Source organism: Otolemur garnettii, unplaced genomic scaffold, assembly GCF_000181295.1.
Source record: "Otolemur garnettii isolate 467f Iridium unplaced genomic scaffold, OtoGar3 scaffold00280, whole genome shotgun sequence".
NCBI classification, from domain to species: domain Eukaryota; kingdom Metazoa; phylum Chordata; class Mammalia; order Primates; family Galagidae; genus Otolemur; species Otolemur garnettii.
The window spans coordinates 605,824-613,852 of record NW_003852675.1 but is presented as its reverse complement, the minus strand read 5'-3'; the positions used below and the strand labels follow the sequence as shown (position 1 = coordinate 613,852).

The window sequence follows — 8,029 nt, the reverse complement described above, 5'->3', positions numbered from 1 at the left end:
CAAGCAACTTGAAGGGCTAGGACTACTCATGCTCCCATTGGAAAATTGGAGAATTTTTGGAAAACACTAGTTTTGTCTAGAAGCGTTTATTCCCTACAGGATAGATGGAGTGGACATTTGCGTTTAATTCAAATGTTCTGTAAAAGTTAACACCACAGCAGGAGGAGCACTCAAGGTTTCTGGGAGACGACAAGAACATATATGTAAGACCTTCTGTAGCATTCTGAGTCAAAGGGATTCTGAAGTCAGCTGGAGCTGGAGTAATCTGTTTGAAATGAGGCAAACCCCATAATGGTTCCACACACCTGCCCCAAACACACGTCCACACCCTTAATCCTCGAGCTTTCCCATTCTGATTAATCAGACATACCAGGTTTTCATATTTGCTGACTGTTCTTTCTTTGGGAGCTGATTTGGTTTAATGACTCCTGACATTTCTTCCAACCCGGAGAGCTTTTCTTCCAGCAATAAAAGATAACAACCTCTCTCCCTGACAGCAAAGGTGGTTTATTCCACGCTGTCAACTAGCCGAGCAGCTACGGCTGTCCTCTGCTCTGGCTCAAAGCACAATAACTGGGGCATCAAGAATAATTACTTTAAACAGCCATGGAAACTGACTCGCATGATGTGCAGGTGAATGGTGAATGCCCGTTTTAAACCTCACACATTCTTGCATCTCGGTGCTGCTTCCAAACTTCCCTCTGCTCCACATATGAGTGTAGGAAGCTGCCAGAAAGACTCCTTTTGAATAGCTGTGATCTGAGGGTCCAACCCACCCTGGGCTTTGCAGACTCTGCCCAGGGAGACAGCTCTCTGGATAAGAGGACTGCAGAGGGTGGAGGGGAGATGTGGAGGTGACAACCTGATTCTCTGGGCCAGCAAGGAGCTGTTGAGATCAGCGGTAAAGAACGTGGATAATGGCGTGAACAGCTACCTGGGGGAGTCTCAGGGACTGAAAAGGATTAGTGATACTCTGAGATTTGTTCTCTTTCAATTCTTTTCCTGAGACCCCAAACCAGGGAACCAGTTATCAATCAAGAGAGTGAAATATATCAGTGGATGGATGGGGTTTGCTGAAATGGCAGTCAGCTCTGTTTTTGAATACTCTTTGAAAACAATTTTTACTGTGCAATGCTGGAGAAAGCCAACAAATAATAAACCTGTCTCAGTACCCACTGAGAGCTCGTAAATATAAAGGCAGCCTCACAGCTGCAAAAAAAAAAAGGCCACTCCTAGGCAGAAAAATTGTCAATGCTTGATCATTGCACCTGCCACCGATTCCCACTCCAGGCTGGGACCTGGGTGACTCTTACCTTCAGCACTCCAGAGGCAGGTGCCCCCTGTCCCCAAGGAGTGGGCTGAGAGTTCAGAGCAGAGACGCTGCCATTGGAAGGGGAACAGTTGTTCTTTCAGTTCTATTTGTTTTTCCAGTTGTGCCGCAGCTACATACCAATAAATCCATCTTTTCATTTAGTTCAGAAAACTATGCCAACTGCTTATCTTGAATTTTTTGCTGATAAAATTTCAAAAGCAATAGAAACCCATTAAATAAAAGCCACAGGCCTTGGGGGGTCTGACCAGGAGTCCTGGCCCCTGCGTCCTGCAGGTGTCCTGCTGAGCTTCCCCTGCTGTGCCATGTCCCCAGAAGACTTTGTCCTGGTCTGTTGACCTCTCACCTTCCTTCTCTGCTCCTCTGCAAAGTGATCAAATGAGCTCTTGAGGGGAAAAATGTCCTCACACAAACCCTGACCTGAGAGGCGAGAACTTCACCAAGGAGCACTGTGCTGAGGGCTGGGCGCCAGCAACTTCCCGGAGCCTCCGTGGGGTTCAAGCTTTGTGATCAGATTCTTCAAAAGGGGACCAGGAGGCTGCCTGCGGGGTACTGTGGAGGTTGCTTCAAGTAAGCGATGTGTTGTTTCTAATCAAGGTAATATTTCTGGGTTTTCAGATGATTCCCATTTCCTGGTAGGTACTAGGTCACACATTTTGATGTTGCAACTAAAACTTACTGGACTTGGCAATGATAGCTATGATGTGTGGTAGGAAGAGATCATCTGTTAAGTGAGCTGTCTTTTTCTGTGTTGAGTAAGGTGACCAGATTTTAACATTGGTAAAGCAGGACACCATTGGGGGGGGGCTGACAACAATGCAAACTTTGATAAACAGTTCTCCATAATCACCTCTCAACAATTATTTGTTATTACTACAGTTTAACGTTATAAAATTAACAAAAATAATATAAAACTCATATTCTGGCGAAAAGCCACATGGCAGCCAAAAACTGTATATTCCCTTACTGTTCTCCCACCAGTTCGTGCATTCTTTCCAAAAATCGGGACTTTTTTAAAATGCAGCGGGTCATGGGACAAATTAATAAAAATTGGGACTGTCTTGCCAAAAGTGGGCCATCTGGTCACCCTAGTGTTGAGTGTCCCATACCTGGGTCTTGCAGAGGAGCACAGCTCACCTCTACTGCATATGTTCTTCTCTGACACCAACCTGGCTCACTCCCTTTTGCTGAGCCTCCAGCTGCAGCTGTTTTAAGAAGACTGCACTCTTCTGAAGCCCTTTGAATGTGTTAGGCCATTTAAGCACAAAGGGGATAATTTATTAGTGTGATCAAGCAGCTGTGGCCAAAACAGCCACCTGGGGTTTGGAATGGGTAAGTCACTCTCCAAAAGACCAGGAACTAACTATTCATATATGACATATAAAGGGCTCCCCAGACCTAGAGGATCCCCCAAAGAGACCTACTCCCAGCAACTCCTTCTCTTGTCCTAAGGCTCCCTTTCTCTTAATGATTCAACAAAGAAATGCTCAAGAACAAAATGTGTTGGCCAGGAGAAGTGCCTCACACCTGTTATCCCAGCATTCTGGAAGGCCAAGGCAGGAGGATCCCTTAAGCTCAGGAGCTAGAGACCAGCCTGAGCAAGAGGAGAACCCATCTCTACTAAAAATAGAAAAACTAGACAGGTGTTATGGGAAGCACTTGTAGTCCCAGCTACTAGGGAGGCTAAGGCAGGAGGATTGTTTGAGCTTAGGAGTCTGAGGTTGCTGTGAGCTATGATGACAAGGCACTCTACCTAGGGCAACAGAGTGAGACTCTGTCTCAAAGGAAAAAAAATTAATTAAAAAAATCTATTTTTGGACCCAGATTGAAACAATATGGAGGACTCATGGGATGAAAATTGATTTTTCTTAGAAGTAGATTTTAAAAGCAGTGTTTCTTCAAAACATCTTTTTTTGTAAGTATCTTGATATACCATGGCTGGAACAGCACTAAAATGGGTGATATCAAAGAGAAGTTTCTTGAAACATTTATTTCCATTCCAAAATGGAGCTTTATATTGTGTTTGTCATAAATCTACATATTCTTCTCTACCAGATGACTATAATTGCAAAGTAGAACTTGCTTTGACATCTGATGGCAGGACAATAGTCTGCTACCTCCCTTCTGAGGACGTTCCATATGAACGCACAAAATCTATTCCTTGGCCAGAACCTGTGGGTAACAATGAAGAAACACATGATCAAGTGCTTAAAACCAGATTAGCAGAAAAAAGTGAACAGCTTGAACAAGGACTCATGATAGGACAACTTAGCAAAATGTTCTTTACTACTAAGCACGGTTGGTATCCTCGCGGACAGGATCAGACTCGTCGTACGAAACTGAATCCTCCAAAGGACAGATGATACTGAGGTTTTCCAGGGAATTAGAGAGAAATGTGCCTCATATGCCATTTGAGAAAATGCAATCTGGTATATTCATTAATATGTTATATAGTAAAATAGTAATAATAAAATGCCTTTTCATATAAAAAAATGTATTTCTCTTACAGATAAAGTAATGTTTACTGAGAGTTTCCATGAAAATATTAGCTCACACACTCATTACTGATCCATTCATCTCACTAGAAAATAAGTAAGATATAACTATCTATTATTGTACCAAAAAAAAAAAAAATCCCTTGTTGACAATTGCTGCATCAAAAATATTTTACTCAGGCTCAGTGCCTGTAGCTCAGCAGCTAGAGCCCAGCCACATACACTGGACCTGGCAGGTTTAAACTTAGCCTGGGCCTGCCAAACAACAATGACAACTACAACCAAAAAAATGGCTGGGTCTTGTGGTGGGTGCCTATAGTCCCAGCTATTTGGGAGGCCGAGGCAGAGAATTACTTAAGCCCAAGAGTTTGAGGTTACTGTGAGCTGTGATGCTATAGCACTCTACCAAGCATGACATAGTGAGACTTTGTCTCAAAAATAATAATCATCATCATCATAATAATTTACTCAACTAAATTGACTGGCTGATTTGATCACTTGCAGAACCTAAAATAATTTGGAGTTATCCTTGAACTTTCTCACATCTAATCAATTTAAAATGTATTCAACTCTACTTGCCAGATGTATTTCACGTCTGAACAATTTTCGCAACCTTTGTGAATTCTACCCAGTCATCTGTGGCTGCCAGACCCCTCCCCCCACAGAGGGATCTTTGGGAAACATAAGCTGCATCAGCAGCAGCCCCTACTCAAGCACTGCTGTGGGTTACGATGATCCATAAGCAATCAGCAAGCTTGTTCTGAAAAGAGACAGGTAGTAAATGACTTTGCTTTATAGGCGATATGATTTCTCTTGCAATTACTCAGATTTGTCATTGATGCATGAAAGCAGCCACAGACAATGCATAATGTCCACAGCCAGTTCCTCCACAGATCTGAACCTTCTAGACATCACACACTTCTCTCCATTCTCACTAATCCCTGAGCTCAAACCAACATAACTCTTCACTGACCACCACAGACCAGAGGGCTGCTGTCCGGTCCCTCCCATCCTTCGCACTGTAGCCCAGGTAACCTTTGATTGGATACCAACACAACAGTTTTTTGTATGTCAAGTGATTCCATTCAGGATGTTTATCCTCCGAAACATTTTGGCAGGAATAAAAAACATGAGTGGTTTATTCCATAAATACAGAAAGAAGTGTCCAAGAGAAGAGCATCTGTGGGATCCCAGTCGCTGTGGAACTGGTCTGGGGAAGGATGCAAGCTGAACAGAGTCAGAAGGCTCCAGAGGATAACTTCAAAAAGACAGCAGATTTACCTTCACAGAACCTACAGTAAAGCAATAAGACCGTATTAGTGAAATGTGAAGGTATGTCGTCATTATTATTATTATGTAAAAAGGAAGAAAACTGATCAAAAACTGCAGAAAAAGCAACAATAAACCAGTACCAGAAAGGCATGGTCCTCATGAAATAAAATGAAACGATATACGATTTTAGATATTAGCTAAGTATTTAAAAAAATAGAATCCTTTTAAATGTGGCAATTGGAATATTCCCCTTTGAGTGGCCTGGTTTTCCTTTTAACAACTACCCATATGCAGCAACTAACATACATGCACAGTATGTGAAATGCATATGATTTTCATATTTTCTGGTTTTCACTCAATCCACACACAAAGCAGGGAAGACAATATAGAGCTATTTTTTATAAAACCTCATAATTTTAAAGTAATAGTTGGCAAGTGGCAAAATTTCAGAGGTTGAGGGCAGCAAAAGGGCTTTGGGATCCTGAATCTATGTGGGGGGGTAGTAGAGACACATTGCTTAGAGTGGCCAGCTAAAGAAATAGAAATTTAAACATGATGATATAAAGATGGCAAGTGGGAGGCACTGAGTCTAAATCTGTCAAATACTGGAAAGAGAAGGAAGTGAGGAAGCAAGGTGAGACAAGGATAAGTGAGCTAAACTTGTCATCCGTAGTGACAGGGACTCATTAGAGCTGGTGGTTGACACAACAGATTAAGATAGAAACAGGCATGGTGGTGGGCACTCGTAGTCCCAGCTACTTGGGAGGCTGAGGCAGGAGGATTGCCTGAGCCCAAGAGTTTGAGGTTGCTGTGAACTGTGACACCATAGCACTCTGCTGAGGGTGACATAGTGACACTCTGTGTCAAAAAAATAATAATAAGATGGAAACACAGAATTTTGGATATAACTGTGACCACAGGGAGAAAAGAAAACAAGTGGGCTCCATGGTCTAGAACAGGAGCCAGCAGAGATCTTGGATTTATTTATTAAGTTTGTGAGTATATCAACGTGTGTAAGAAAAGAAAACCAGTAATTCAAAAAGAGTAAAATGGAGTTTGACTCCATTCAAATATTAACATTGAGAAGAAACAAAGCATCAAGTCCTGAGCAGTAAGACCAGAAAGCCACAAGAAAATAGAGAAAGTGAAAACAATTTGGAAAGATATTTATATTCTTGGGCATAGGACATCTTGACCTCATTGCCAAAAAAACCATGGTAGAGCACTCACAGCTCTCTCATAAAAAACTAATAAGAAAGGGCTATAGAATTCAAACATCTCTCACCCTTGGTGGAGTTATAAATTTACAGAATCACAAAGATTCTGATCAAACAACAGTAGAAACAGCAAAGGAGTAAAAAACTGTCTTCAGTTGCAGAAGAAATACTCGTAATGGAAATGCTGTGGGAGCAGAAATGCTGAGCGTGACACACCCTTTGCTTATGTGGTCACCGTGTACTACATAAAGCTCAATGTGGACGTCCTCGCACTGCTGGAAAGCGTGGCTCGGCAGCAAAACGTGGGACTTACATTTTTAAAGCACCCATTCTTTTTAATCTTATGTTCTTATGACTATCTTACACATTTTAGATCTGCGGAGAGATGAAAGCATAATAATTATATCTAATTATGTGAACAGCTATTTTTATCACCAGTATCTATGATGAAATTGGAGGGATGGTTAATGCAAACTTACACCTGCCCTCTCTGGTCATTTTCTTCCTGTGGTTAGCTTATTGCCACCTGCACTGCAGTGGTAAGTCCATTTTATGCTTATGCATAAGCACAGAACCTAATTTTCAGAGGCTGCCTCAGGAGTGCAGCCTGAACCACACCAGCTATGTAAATTGCTTCTTATTTCCTAGAGCGAGCTGCTTAACATCTGCTTGCACACCTCCAGTGACGGTGAGACCACTTCACAAACCAGCCTGATTTATTGTTGAGAAACACTGCTTATTAGACTATTTTAACTTACGTGTGTATTGAGCTGAAATTTGCTTCCCTTTTAACCCTTTTACTCCTGGTGAGATCTTCCCAGCACAGTGGCTTACACCTATAATCCCAGCACTCTGGGAGGCTGAGATGGGCAGATTGCTTGAGCTCAGGAGTTCAAGAACAGCCTGAGCAAGAGGGAAACCCCCTATCTACTAAAAATAGAAAAACTAGCTGAGTGTAGTGGCAGACACCTTATAGTCCCAGCTCCTTGGGAGGCTGAGGATCACTTAAGGCCAAGAGTTTGAGGTTGCTGTGAGCTGTGATGGCCCCACCGCACTCTACCTCAGCATCAGAGTAAGACTCCATCTTAAAAATAACAATAACAAGCAACAATGAAAAAAATCCTGAGAAGTGAGATGGAGCAGCGGGCTGGGGGAATGCAGACCCAAATTGGTGAATGAAGACTCTAGGACAAATTTTCCGAGGAAAACATTGAAATGATGTGACGGTAAGAGATACAAAGTCAAGAAAGCTGCTTTCCTCAGAGTAATTAAGAATAAGACTGTTGTTAATCTACATCAGTATGTTAAGTTATTCCTAGGGATTCTACTACTAAACTCTTAGAAGTAATCAAGGAATACAGCAGCATCTCAGGTTACAAAATCAACACTCATAAATAAGTAGCCTTCATATACACCAACAGCAGCCAAGCCAAAAAAACAGTCAAGGACTCTATCCAGTTCACAGTAGTGCCAAAGAAGATGAAATATTTGGGAGTTTACCTAACAAAGGACATGAAAGATCTCTATAAAGAGAACTATGAAGCTCTAAGAAAAGAAATAGCTGACAATGTTGACAAATGGAAAAACATACCATGCTCGTGGCTGGGAAGAATCAACATTGTTAAAATGTCAATACTACCCAAAGCAATGTATAATTTTAATGCAATCCCCATTAAAGCTTCACTGTCATAATTTAAAGATCTAGAAAATGAATA

At 41.8% G+C, this 8,029-nt stretch overlaps 1 pseudogene; it reads left to right on the top strand.

Annotated features, from left to right (window-relative positions):
• The first annotated feature begins 3,264 nt into the window (after positions 1-3,264).
• LOC100953227 lies at positions 3,265-3,693 on the top strand (annotated as a pseudogene).
• Positions 3,694-8,029: the final 4,336 nt, after the last annotated feature.